At 46.1% G+C, this 13,149-nt stretch overlaps 1 protein-coding gene across 1 annotated transcript in view; it reads left to right on the top strand.

Annotated features, from left to right (window-relative positions):
• The first annotated feature begins 1,194 nt into the window (after positions 1–1,194).
• The window catches only part of CALN1 (calneuron 1), a 223,618-nt gene continuing 211,663 nt past the window's right edge, over positions 1,195–13,149 (top strand). Inside the window, exon 1 of the mRNA XM_075013721.1 lies at positions 1,195–1,327. The gene's annotated coding sequence lies outside the window, so the exon portion shown is untranslated. The remainder of the gene's footprint in view (positions 1,328–13,149) is intronic.

The raw sequence follows: 13,149 nt of genomic DNA, 5'->3' as shown, positions 1-13,149 counted from the left end.
TTCCAGTGGCTTTGGATGAAGCAGGAGGGTCTTTGAAAGAGTTCTTTAAATATGGGCTTTAAGCCGTATTTGGTGAATTGTTCTGCTAGCCAGTGAAAAGTTATAACTGAAGATTGGCTCTACATTTTTTCCTCCAGCTGTCTCATTCCGAGTTACTTTCTTCCCTGTCTGTAACTCTTTCTGCCCATGCTAAAGTTCCCCCCTATTGTGTCTCTTCTTCTTCGTGCTCTATTCCCCTGGACTCTCTCCCTTCTGACAACAAAAGTTACTATATGACTTTGGTCGGAGGTGGGGGTCGGGGGGAAGAGCTAGAGGGGAAAAGCTGCCACTCTGAGTGAGGTGGGGCCCCAGGCTGCAGTGAGTCTCCAGTGGGCGGCGTGTGTTTCTATTGGTGGTGCACAGTCACACGTCCCTTGGTGCACATCACAAAATTTATTCCACCCATGGATGGAAAAAAATTACAAGGAACGCTGGTCGGGACTAAAGTTCCCTCAATTTTTTTCCCGTCCGTATGTGGAATAATTTGTAGGGGCACCACGTGTGAGTGCGCAGCACCGGTAGAAACACAAACCCAGCTGTGGGCACACCCTTAATCCCCATCTCCCCCCCACTCCCCCGCTCCTGCCAGCTCTCCATTCCCCCCCACCCCAATTTCTCAGCCCTGCTCTCCCCTTTCTTCTCCATGGCTGTGGCTCTGCTCCCAGGGCCCTGCCTGTCCTCCTCTGACCCCTCCCCAGCCTCTCTGAGTCTCCTGCCGCTGCAGGCTCCAGGCGCCCGAGGCTGTCCCCGGCGGGGAGGAAAGAGTTACTCGGGGCCCTGGTGCAAGGTGTCCAATATGCAACGGCTCCAGCGTGCAGGAGTTTTACGTGGGCAGCGGCTCGCTGGGAGGGGAGCGAGCTGCCGCCTGGCTCGGCGTGCGAGCGCCACTTCCTAGCTGCCTGGCAGCGGAGCGGAGCTGGGCGGCGAGCCGGGGGCAGGCTGCGGAGCCGGGGAGGGGGCGGCGGAGGGCGCTGCGCGGCGCGGATGGATGGAGTGGCCCGGGAGCCGGGCCCGGGGCAGCGCAGCGCGGAGCGCCCCGGGGCGCTGCTGGACTGAGCGCGCGGAGACGCGCCCCGCTCCGGGGGACTGAGGCGGAGCCGGCCCCGCAGGCTCGGCCCGCAGCCGGAGCCCCCGCCGAGCCCCTGCGCGCCGCATGGTCGCAGCCCGCGCGCGGCGCGGCCGGAGATCTCGCGTCGGGGGCGGACCCGAGCCCCTGGCGGCTGGGGGCTGGCGGGGCCGAGCGCGCCTGGGCAGCGAACCTGTAGCCGCAGAGCCGCCTGCCGGGGAGGTGAGTCCGGCGGGGGGAGCCGCGGCGGCGGCGCTGAGCGTGTGTCGCCCGCGGGGTGGCTGGTGAGCGGCTTGTGCCTCGGTGCGGGGGATGGTTGGCGGGGGCCCGGCGGAGACCTGTTTCCGAAGGGGAGAGTAACCTCTGTGTGTGTGTGTGTGTGTGTGTGTGTGTGTGTGTGTGTGTGTGTGTGTGTGTGTGTGTGTGTACAATGCCGTGTGTGTGTACATACAGTGGCCCTGTGTGATTGTGTGTGTTCACAGTGGCCCTGTGTGTGCTTGTGTGTGTGGTTGTCTGTGTCATACAGTGGCCCTGTGTGTGCTTGCATGTGTTCACAATGCCCTGTGTGTGTACATACAGTGGCCCTGTGTGTGCTTGCATGTGTTCACAATGCCCCGTGTGTGTACATACAGTGGCCCTGTGTGTTTGTGTGTGTACACACAATGCCCTGTGTGTGTGTGCCTGTGTGTGTCTGTACACACAATGCTCTGTGTGTGATTGTGTGTGTACACAATGCCCTGTGTGTGTATGCAATGCCATAGAGGTGTACATACAACGGTCCTGTGTGTGTTTGTGCGTGTCCACACAATGCTGTCTGTGTGCGCTCAGGGCATGCACATCTCCCCATCGGCTGCTCTGAAGCATCCCCTCACCTGCTGGGAAGTGGCCTCCGACCGTGACCATCGCGCTCAGCAGGCGGGGAGGGGAGTTAGGCACAGAGCGGTCACCGGCTGGAGGATTTTGCATTGCCTGGTTTCTGGGGTGGGGGATGGGGGTGTGGGGCATTCAGCCCTGGCTGGGGAGGGAGGGGAGAGGGCTTTTTCAGCTAATATTGGATGGTCTCTGCCCCTCCCCCCCACAGCTCACAATTTTTCTCCACCTAGGCAAGTGGGACAGGGCTGATGAGCAGGGGCCAGTGCGGTGACCTGCCTTGCAGGAGGTGCAGGCACGCCAGACTCTGGGGGAGGCGATGCTTTGAATATGCAGTGTGTCTTGGGGACGGGAGCAGGGGGAGACCTTGTGCACAAAGACCCCCAGCATCTTAAGCTGCTGGGGGTGGGGAGCAGACAGCTCTGGGCTGGGCTGGGCTTTGGAGCATGCTGGTGCAATTAGAAGTTGTGATTTCCCCTGGCAATTTAATTTAGCTGCCAAGCAACAGGTTCCATGGCCCTGGGGCAGGAGAGGTGGATACAGGCAGGAAGTGCCTATGGGTGTGAGGAGGCTGCAGTGAATTTAACACAGCTAAAGGGTGTGTCACAGGAGGAAGGAAAAGGTGTAGACAGAGAGATTCTCTGCATAGCTACAGTACATGTATGTAGTGACTGTGAGATATACGCATTGGTTGACACACATTCTCATTTAACAGTGTCCCACTAGTGTTTTATTGTATTTCTGAACATCCCCTAGTGCCAAGAGAGAAGATACATCATTGTTTGTTAACTGTGTAACGCACAACTCGTGTGGGTATACATAGGTTTATGCAGTGAATCGGAATATTAAGAAGTTTGATTTCCCCTTGTTTGAACACCCAGGCTCAAATTAGTCCACTGAAGTCAGGGAAGTTAGTGAATTCACACGGTGGATGAGTGTGGCTCATAATGTCTATTAATCTTAATGGAAGTCATCAAAAGATGATCATATTTGCCACGTGCACACAGAGGTTAAGAGCTTTTATGTATTTAAACATATGTTAGTTCATTTTATTTGACATATCATTTCAGTCACCGAATTGAAAAGATGATTTGTAGTGATTGTATCCTGATTTGTCTACTGAACACACAAAGGAATACATTTAAGAAAGCCCCCATCTGAGCTTTCTTGCTTTTTCAGGTCTTAAGGTGGTAAAATTTCCACTGATGCTGATAAAAAACTTATACCACTTCTGTTGGAAGAAGTTTCTGCTTGCATTTTCCGTCTTTCTTAGTATTAGCTCAGTGTGTCAATTCTTAATTGTGCACAGTGTAGGATTGCACAATTTTAGTGTGGTGGTGGTCATTTGGGTTTTGAAATTCATAGTGATCCTGACTGCCTCAGTGAGAAAACTATGGTGGAATCTGATCCATTGTGGAAAAAGCCGTCCAATTTATTGCTATCTTCATCAATATAATCTATATCTACATTTAAAAAGAAGGAAAACACCACATTATATTTATGATGCTTATCAGGCAATTAAAAAATCTCCTGATGTAATTGGACATGAGGTTTCTTTCTTGCTGTAAAACAGATGCACTGGATGTGATTGGTTATGGATTAGACTAGATTGCTTACATCATGTAGGCGGCTGACATCAGATTGACAAAAGAACCATATAAGCAATTATCTGCAATTAGACCACATATAGAATCACAGAATTCTAGGGCTGGAAAGGACCTCAGGAGGTCATCTAGTCCAGCCTGCTGCCTAAAGCAGGATCAAGCCCAACTAAATCATCCCAGCCAGGACTATGTCAAGACGGGACTTAAAAAGCTCTAGGGATGGAGATTCCACCACATCTCTCGGTAACGCATTCCAGTGCTTCACCACTCTCCTGGTGAAATAATTTTTTCCTTATATCCAGCCTACACCTCTTGCTCTGTAACTTCAGACCATTGCTCCTTGTTCTGCCATCTGTCACTACTGAGAACAGTCTCCATCCTCTTTAGAGCCCCCTTTCAGGAAGTTGAAGGCTGCTATCAAATTGCCCCTCTCTCTTCTCTTCTGCAAACTAAATAAGCTCAAATCTCTTAGGCTCTCCTCATAGGTCATGTGCTCCAACCCCTTAATCATTTTGTTGCCCTCTGCTGAACCCTTTCCAATGCATCCAGATCTCTTCTGTACTGGGGGGCCCAGAACTGGGCACAGTAGTCCAGATGTGGCCTCACCAGGGCTGAGTAGAAGGGAATAATAACTTCTCTAGATCTGCTGGAAATGCTCCTCCTAATGCACCCCAATATGCCATTAGCCTTCTTGGCTACAAGGGCACAATATTGACTCGTACCCAGCCTCTCATCCACTGTAAGGCCCAGGTCCTTTCTGCTGCAGTGCTCCTTAGCCAGTCGGTCCCCAGCCTGTAACAATACTTGGGATTCTTCTGTCCCAAGTGCAGGACTCTTCACTTTTCCTTGTTGAACCTCATCAAATTTCTTTTGGCCCAACCCTTCAGTTAGTCTAGGTCACTCTGGACCCTATCCCTACCCTCCAACGTATCTAACTGACCCTCTAGCTGAATGTCTTCTGCAAATTTGCTGAGGGTGCAATATGGTTTCTCTGTTTCCTTCCCTTCATACTGCTTTGTAACAAGCCTTCCTTCGCAGGGATAACTTTTAGGTTACATTGGCTATTTGTTTACTTTGAGTTAATACTGACATAAGCTTCCTTGACTTGAAATAATTTACTTTTCCAGTCTCATACAGTAACCAGTGGAAGTCCTGCATTTTAGATGTACTGGCCACCTGGGATATAAGGGCCAGCAGGCAAGCACCCTGACAGCTTTCAGGTGAAAAAGATTGGCCCAGATGTTTTACTTTTTGATTTTTCTGTGAAAGTTTTTATTAATTGCAGGGAATTTTTTATTACCTCATGAGTGTGGCAGATTTACCCCAGTCAAGTTTTTGAACTCATTCTAGACTATGTACTCTTTGCTTGGCACAGGCACTGCACCTAGAGAGCCCAGTCTTACCCTATGCAACCTCACTGATGTCAGGGCAGAAGTCAAGGCAAAATTCAAACCACACTGTACCTGGTTCTTAATGGGGGTACCTATGGGCCAGATTTTCCTCATGCAAAATATCCACTTGCAATAAGGATAGCAGGATCAGGTCTTCAAGGGTATGCTGTCTTGCGAGGTGCTGGGTATGCATTTGACTTTATAGGGGAAGCAGTCTCGTTGTCACTGCCTCCCATTAACTTCAGTAGTGTGAAAGTAGGTTTTTAATAATGTATGCTTCTTCATCTTGATGAACTACATTGTAGTGCAGGACTTTATAGAAACTACATATATGATAGAATCTCTGGCCTACATTTAGACCAGGTCTACGCTAGGGGGAAAAAATGGTGTAAAATACGCAACTCTAGCTGTGAGAATTCCAAAGCTGGAGTTGATGTGCCTTAAATCAGTTTTTGCCACTGTCCCCACAGCAGGAGGTTGACGGGAGAAACTCTCCTGTCGACTTCCCTTACGACAGGTTGAACCTCTCTAATCCAGAGCTCTCTCATCTGGCAACATCTGTAATCTGACATTATTTTACTTAGCTGGACAGCCATTTACCCTGGGTGTGGCCAAGTGGTCCCATAAAGTTTGTTTCTAGCCACGAGCCCTGGCTCTCAGTGTGCTGTTCTGTTGTTTAGCTGTAACTTACCTCTAAAAGTCATCTTAGCGCTCAGTAAGCAGTGGAAGTGTTTGCAATGCTGCTAGACAATACTGACCTCCCGTGGTCCAGCAATTCTCTTGTTCAGCACTGGTCAGTTCCCAAGGGTGCTGGATTAGAGTGCTTCAACCTGTACTCACAACTGTAAGGAATACTGGGGTTGACACCAGTGCCCTGGTCATTCAATTTGTGTGTTCCCACTAGGCATGTTAAATTGAACCCTGGAAGATAACTGCCAGGGCATTGATCTTCTGCTAAGTATAGATGTGCCCTTATACTGCAAAAAACTGTATTGTGGTTAAAGATACTAGTTGCACATGCAAATCTTATTACAGAATTCGGTTATCTCACTTTCTTCTCGTTTCACATGAGGCAAAGTTCTAATCTCTTTGTCTCTCCCTCTTCATTACGTCAACATTTCTGTCCAGTCATAATGTGGTTCAGGTTTATGCTGTTGCAGTATATTTATGGCATACCATATTTCTCTCCTCTCTCACTCACACACATACATGAACATGTGTGCACACACACATCCATTCCTGTAGTCACATGTTCCAGCCTCAAGAGAACCACAGCAAACCCAGTCTCTATACGTTTGAATGACTGGTCCTCTGCTTCTGATTCAGTCTCCAGAAAACCTTCCCTTTTGTATTGTAAGGAAAGGCAAAATCCTTCCTTCCCCTACCCTCAAATGATCTAATTGTTAAGGTGGGTGAAAATATTGCTTAATGAGTGGCAAGACAATAGTACCTAATTAGTATTCAGATTTAATCTTCAACAGCGGTTTGTAAATTGAAAAAATAGCGCCCACGTAAAAACTGTATGTGTTAGCGATTCTAGAGTGCATCTGCACATACAACATGACTGTGTGTGTTTCTGCCCATACAATATTACTGAACCTGCATGAAATCTGTTAATTGATATAAAAGAAAATAGAAACTTTTAAAATATATCATGGAGGTATGGAATGTGTTTTAGAATGTTTGTTTTATATAGTGGCATTTGGTCATGGTAACTAAAGCAATTGTTGTATGGAAGTGATAAAGAATATCAAGGGTATTTTATGTGGTAAACAGTACAATAAAATATACATAGTTGGGATATTAACTGGAGGAACTGATATCTAAAGACAGAGCTTCTGAAGGTAGACTCCTCCTGACTGTGAATTTGACTTTGTACGCAAAGCAAGAATAATCAAGAAACTGCAGGAAACATAGGCTATTACATAACAGGGCATAATGCAATGCAATAGAAGCACTTCAGTTTACGTTACTACATTACTACTTGTAACTATAGAATCATAGAATCACAGAGCTGGAAGGGACCCCAAGAAGTCTTCGAGTCCAGCCCCCTGCCCCAAGCAGGATCATCCCCAAATAAGTCATCCCAGCCATGACTATGTCACGCCGGGATTTAAAAACTTCTAGGGATGGAGATTCCACCATTTCCCTAGGCAACACATTCTAGTGCTTCAGTGCCCTCCTGGTGAACTAGTTTTTCCTAATATCCACCGTACTCCTCTCCTTCTGCAACTTCAGACCATTACTCCTTGTTCTGCTGTCACCACTGGGAACGGTTTGTCTCCATCCTCTTTAGAGCTCCCCTTCAGGAAGTTGAAGGCTGCTGTTAAATCACCCCTCCGTCTTCTCTTCTGCAAACTAAATAAGCTCAAATCCCTCAGCCTCTCCTCGTAGGTCATGTGCTCCAGCCCCTTAATCATTTTTGTTGACCTCTGCTGAAGCTGCTCCAGCATATCCACATCCTTTCTATACTGGGGGTCCCTAAACTGGACACAGTACTCCAGATGTGGCCTCACCAGTGCTGAATAGAGGGGAACAGCAACCTCTCTAGATTCGCTTGAAATGCTCCTCCTAATGCGCCCCAATATGCCATTGGCCTTCTTGACTATAATGGCACACACTTTACTCATATCCAGCTTTTCATTCACTATAATACCTATGTCCCTTTCCACTGTATTGCTGCTTAGCCAGTTGGTCCCCAGCCTATAACAATGCGTGGGATTCTTCCATCCCAAGTGCAGGACTCTACACTTCTTGTTGAACCACATCAGGTTTCTTTTGGCCTAATCCTCCAATTTATCTAGGTCACCCTGGATCCTCTCTCTACCCTCCAACGTATCTACCTCTGCCCCTAGCTTGGTGTCATCTGCACACTTGCTGAGGGTGTGCTCCTGTGCCTTCAGCAAGGCTTCTTTAAAATATTGTGAGTTCTCCTGAACTCTGTTCCCTTTCATCTTCATTTCTCAGGGGGTCCTGCCCATTAGTTCTCTCAGGGAGTCAAAGTCGGCTCTTTTGAATCAAGGATCTGTATATTACTGCTTACCTTTCTTCCTTTTGTAAGGAGCCTGAAGTCTACCATCTCATGATCTCTGCAGCCCAGGTTGCCACACACTTCTATTTCTCCTACTAGTTCTTCCTTGTTTGCGAGCAGCAAGTCACGGTGTGCATGGCCCCTGGTTGGTTCCATCAGCACTGGTACCAGAATGTTATCTCCAGCATTCTCCAAAAACTTCCTGGATTGTCTGTGTGCTGCTCTATTGGTCTCTGAACAAATGTCTGGATAATTAAAGTTTCCCATGAGAACCAGAGCCTGTGATTTGGAAGCTTCTCTTTGCTGTCTGAAGAAATCCTCATCTACCTCATCTCCCTGATGTGGCAGTCTACAGCAGGCATCAACTACATCACCTCTATTGCTTCCACCTCTAAGCTTAACCCAAAGACACTCAATTGGCTTTTCTCCCTCCTTATACTGGAGCTCTGAACAATTGTACTGCTCCCTCACATAGAGGGACTCCTCATCCTTTTCTCCCCACCTGTCCTTCCTAAACAGCTTGTACCCTTCCATGACTGTGCTGCAGTTATGCAGATCATCCCACCAAGTCTCCGTTGTTGCAACTGCTTCATACTTCTTGGACCATGCCAGGGCCTCTAGTTCCTCCTGTTTGTTTCCCAGGCTTCTTGCATTTTTGTACAAGCACCTTAGAGGAGGGCTGATTGGCTCACTTTCTCCTCTTCACCCAGGAGTCCTTCTTTGTTGTACCCTACTCCTTCCCCACTTACCTCAGAGCTTGTGTCACCTTCCCCCACCCAACAAAACTAGTTTAAAGCCCTCCTCACTAAGTTTGCAAGCCTGCCCGCAAAGATGCTCTATCCTCTCTTCATTAGGTGGATCCCGTCTCTTCCTAGCAAATGCATCCTGCTTTGCTAAAAGGCTTAAAGGATTAAAATGTGGTTTAGAAAAAAGATGCTAAACAAAAGTAATCAAAATCACACTGTGGATTTAGTCTTTGGAATACAAAGTGAATGGATATGGCATGAAAAATGAATAGAAGTAGTGGTTTTAAAATTGCCCTTTTGTTCACTGGACTTAATTTCTATTTATGCCCTTTTTGTGGACATAATTGCACGTGCCTTTTTACAACATAATAAAAGAAAACCTTAAACATCTGCACTGCGTGCAGTCATTGACTCGTCTCCTAGCTGTAGCACACACAAACACAGTACACCTCCCCTTTTCATAATAAGTGACAGTACTATTCAGTTCAGATCTGAGACTTTAGGGTTCATGTCATTCATTGCCTGCAGTCCTATCATTTTGTGCTGCGCTCCTATTGGCATAAATGGGAAACCTCCAAGAAGCGCTGAAGATATTCTGGGGCATAGTGTTAGTGATTTAGTAGTTGTCATGCTTCTCTCCCGAACAGTATTCCCTCTAGTTTTTTCCATTCGTATGCAGAATAAATTTTGTTATGTGCAGTGAGGCATGTGCAGGTATGCACCACTAATAGAAACACAAGCTGGCGGCTGTGGGTGCTCTGGGCTGGTCAGATCAGGTGGGTGGCATTTTTATTTCTCCTGGGTGTCTACCTAAGTGCTCAGCCTCGAGGGAACACTGCTCCCGAAGAAGGAGTTAACCAATACCCCAGTGTGATGTTAAGGAGTATTGTGTTAGTGGTGGAGCTGGGCCATGCTGTGGTTTAAGCTCACCATCTCTCTAAGGGTATAACTACAAAGCGAATTTATTTCAGAATAATGGCTGCTATTCCAAAATGACTTTGCAACCATCTGCACAATGCAACTGCTATTTTGAAATAATTTCAAAATAGTGGATGGCTTGTTTTGAAATTGGCAAACCTCATTGTGGCCGTGGCTACATGTGCCCCAAACTTCGAAATGGCCACGCAAATGGCCATTTTGAAGTTTACTAATGAAGCGCTGAAATGCATATTCAGTGCTTCATTAGCATGCGGGCAGCCGCGGCGCTTCGAAATTGACGCGTCTCGCCGCCGCGCGTCTCGTCCAGACGGGGCTCCTTTTTCAAAGGACTCCGGCTGCTCTGAAGTCCCCTTATTCCTATGAGCTCATGGGAATAAGGGAACTTTGAAGTAGGTGGGGTCCTTTCGAAAAGGAGCCCCGTCTGGACGAGACGCGCGGCGGCAAGGCGCATCAATTTCGAAGCGCCGCGGCTGCCCGCATGCTAATGAAGTGCTGAATATGCATTTCAGCGCTTCATTAGTAAACTTCAAAATGGCCATTTGCGTGGCCATTTTGAAGTTTGGGGCACGTGTAGACGTAGCCTGTATGAGGAAGATCACCTATTTCGAAATAAGCTGTAGCGTGTCCAATGGCTCTGGTTTTGAAATAGGCTCCATTGTGTGTGGATGCTCCATTTTAAAATAGCTGAGTGCTATTTTGAAATGAATTTGTGTGTGACTGTGGTATTTCGAAATGAGCAATTCTGGAAAATCTCTTTTGGAATAGCTTATTTCAAAATAATACTGCTGTGTAGACATAGCCTGAGTGCTTTCACCTTGGTATCTGAGGGCATTCATACAGTGGAGTGGCTCCAAGTTTTCAACAGATGTAATTAAGGTAATCTGGCTTTCCCTCTTTCAGATCAGTCAGAAACAGAAGATGTGATCACTTATGGTAAGAACCTCATGATATTTTTCACAAGAGTAAGTCAGGATGGTCCCCTCAACGTCAAGAAATGTGGGGGACAAATGTGTGGCAACACTAAGAATGGTGTATGAGCACGTACACACAAAAAGTATTATTACAATCCCCTCCAAATACTGTGGGATCCACTTCTCTGGAGTACACAGCTTTGTCACCTCACTTACTGATCCTTAGCTTCTGACATCAGGGGCTTCCAGCAATGAGCGTGAGAGAGATAATAGGTCTGTGTGGAATGGAGGTGTAATGTTGGGGCTAAGATGAATGATGTTCCTTGAAACAAGGGACAGTTGAGTAATGTGATATGCCCTTGGTTTCCTGGCCAAAATCCAGTTCAGGTTATGATATTTCTACCTAAATTCCACCTGCATCTGGCAACAGTGGTATGGTGTGTTTGTCTTTACTTCCTGTGCAAAGGGATCACTGAGGCCAGAATCTCGTTGATGTCAATGGGACTTGAAGTCAGTAGGATTCTGTGAAATTGAACCTTTAGGCCCGTACTGAGATCTCTTCAAATCAGTGAGCTTTTGCCATTTTTGTTAGTGGGACTGGGAGTTTTAAACTGTCATGTAGACCTGATGGGCACTTTCAGGGTATGACTGCTCTACCACATTTTGTTGACAAAACTTATGTTGACACCCAAAAGTTGACAAAACAAAAATCTCCAGAGGGTGTTCAGACTTGCCCCCTCTGTCGACAAATCACGTCCACATTGGGAGCACCACATTGTGAGCAATGTGCTCTGTCCCACGGTGCAGTGTTATGGGAAGGAAGAGTTGATCCCTTCACGTCTTGTGATTCCCTTTGAGTTCTCCCACAGCCGCCTCAGTTGCTGGGAGCTGCATCATAAGTAGCTCTCTGAGCTGTCTGTGCTTAGGAATGTCAATGCAACACAGGAATCTGCCCCTGTTTTATAGATTTCACTTTTCTTATATGTTCTATTTTGTCTCCTTCTAAAAACTAGTTTAAGAGAAATGTCTCTTTTCATATTAGTTATTTTTTTTGCATAGTATGACATCCTCCTGGGCAATAATCTATCCTGAAGCATTGTCAACACATCATTTGTTATATAAATGAGATTCCAAATAGTTTGTTGACCCCTCCAGGTCTTACAACTGAGAGCAGGAAAGCACAGAGTTAAGCATGGGGAAACAACAAACTGAAATCTACATAACTGTTTTCAGTTATTCAATCTCAGTGATCCTTTTTATATTTCAAGAAGCAATGTGAAAATCTCTCTGGAGCCAACTTGTTTACAGAGCACCAGCAGGTTTAAAGCACTGCCAGCATCCGACTTCTCGCTTGTACATTTCCTTCAGATAAATACTGCATAAGAATAAGAATCCTCTAATTTGACCACCCAAAGAGCTAAACACTATGCTTCAGCAGGAAATTATCATTTCAGAATCTTGGGGCAGCTTTGTGACAACCTTGCAAAGATCAATACCCTGAGAGGAAAGAATTGCATAATTTCTAAAGAATTTCAGCCCTTTACTATGCAGTCCGATTATCCCATAATTATCACTTATGCTTTTAGGCCCTTATTCAACAAAGCACTTAGGCAAGTGGTGGAGTCTGATTGAAATCAGTAGGACTTAAGCATGTACTTAAGTACATTGTTGAACTGGGTACTAAATGCATAAATTATATGGACTTCAGTGGAGCTGTAGCACTTGCTTAAGTGCTTTGCTGAACATGGACCAATTTTCCCCATGCCAGTTGACCCTGGTACCCATGTAGCGTTCATTGTAAGACCAAAACCTAAATATATATTCTTCCTCTTAGGCACTTTGCAGGTTAGATGCTGTGGTAACTGGATCTATATATAAATTCCACAGATGGACAGGCCGCACTTAGTTCTTCTGCTTTGAGTGGACATTATGACAACCTTAAGTAGTGGTATAAAAACATAACATTAATGCTTTGGAAGCCCTTTCACAGTCTTAAAGCATTCTACTAATCCATCCTGACAGGTCCCCTGTAATAAGTAGCCTTGCAAGTTTGGAAACATGTTGTTATTGAAGATAAACCTATAGCAATGTTCTGGTCTGAACAATCTGGGATTTGGGGAGTCTATGTCGACATCCTAATTTAAGGACTGACCATTTTTTCTACAAGGTACTCAGCCAAAAGATCTCATGAGTCTGAAAGTCAGGTCTGCATTTCAATTTTGTATTACATTTTATCTCTAGTTATTCCATCTTACAATTTTCCTTCCCTGGGTTACTGCTTTCTAGCTCATTTAGATTTACATGGTCCCCAATCACTATAGCATCTGGGCAGCTTCAATCAGATTTACCTGCTCTTGCTTTTAGAACTGAAACCATGCAAGCTGTTCAATAGCTTCCTTTCAGGAAGGGGACTGGCAAATATCACATTCCCTAGGAGCAATTAATTGTCCCATCATTAAAATTACATGTTTTGGCACTCTGTTAATAACACACAATCAGCCCTGGGGCTATTTGTCATGCCATGTCATTTTGTTAAATTTGTTATACAAATT

This window comes from Carettochelys insculpta, chromosome 19 (genome assembly GCF_033958435.1).
Source record: "Carettochelys insculpta isolate YL-2023 chromosome 19, ASM3395843v1, whole genome shotgun sequence".
In the NCBI taxonomy this organism is placed as follows: Eukaryota; Metazoa; Chordata; order Testudines; family Carettochelyidae; genus Carettochelys; species Carettochelys insculpta.
This window is presented reverse-complemented; position numbering and strand designations above follow the sequence as displayed.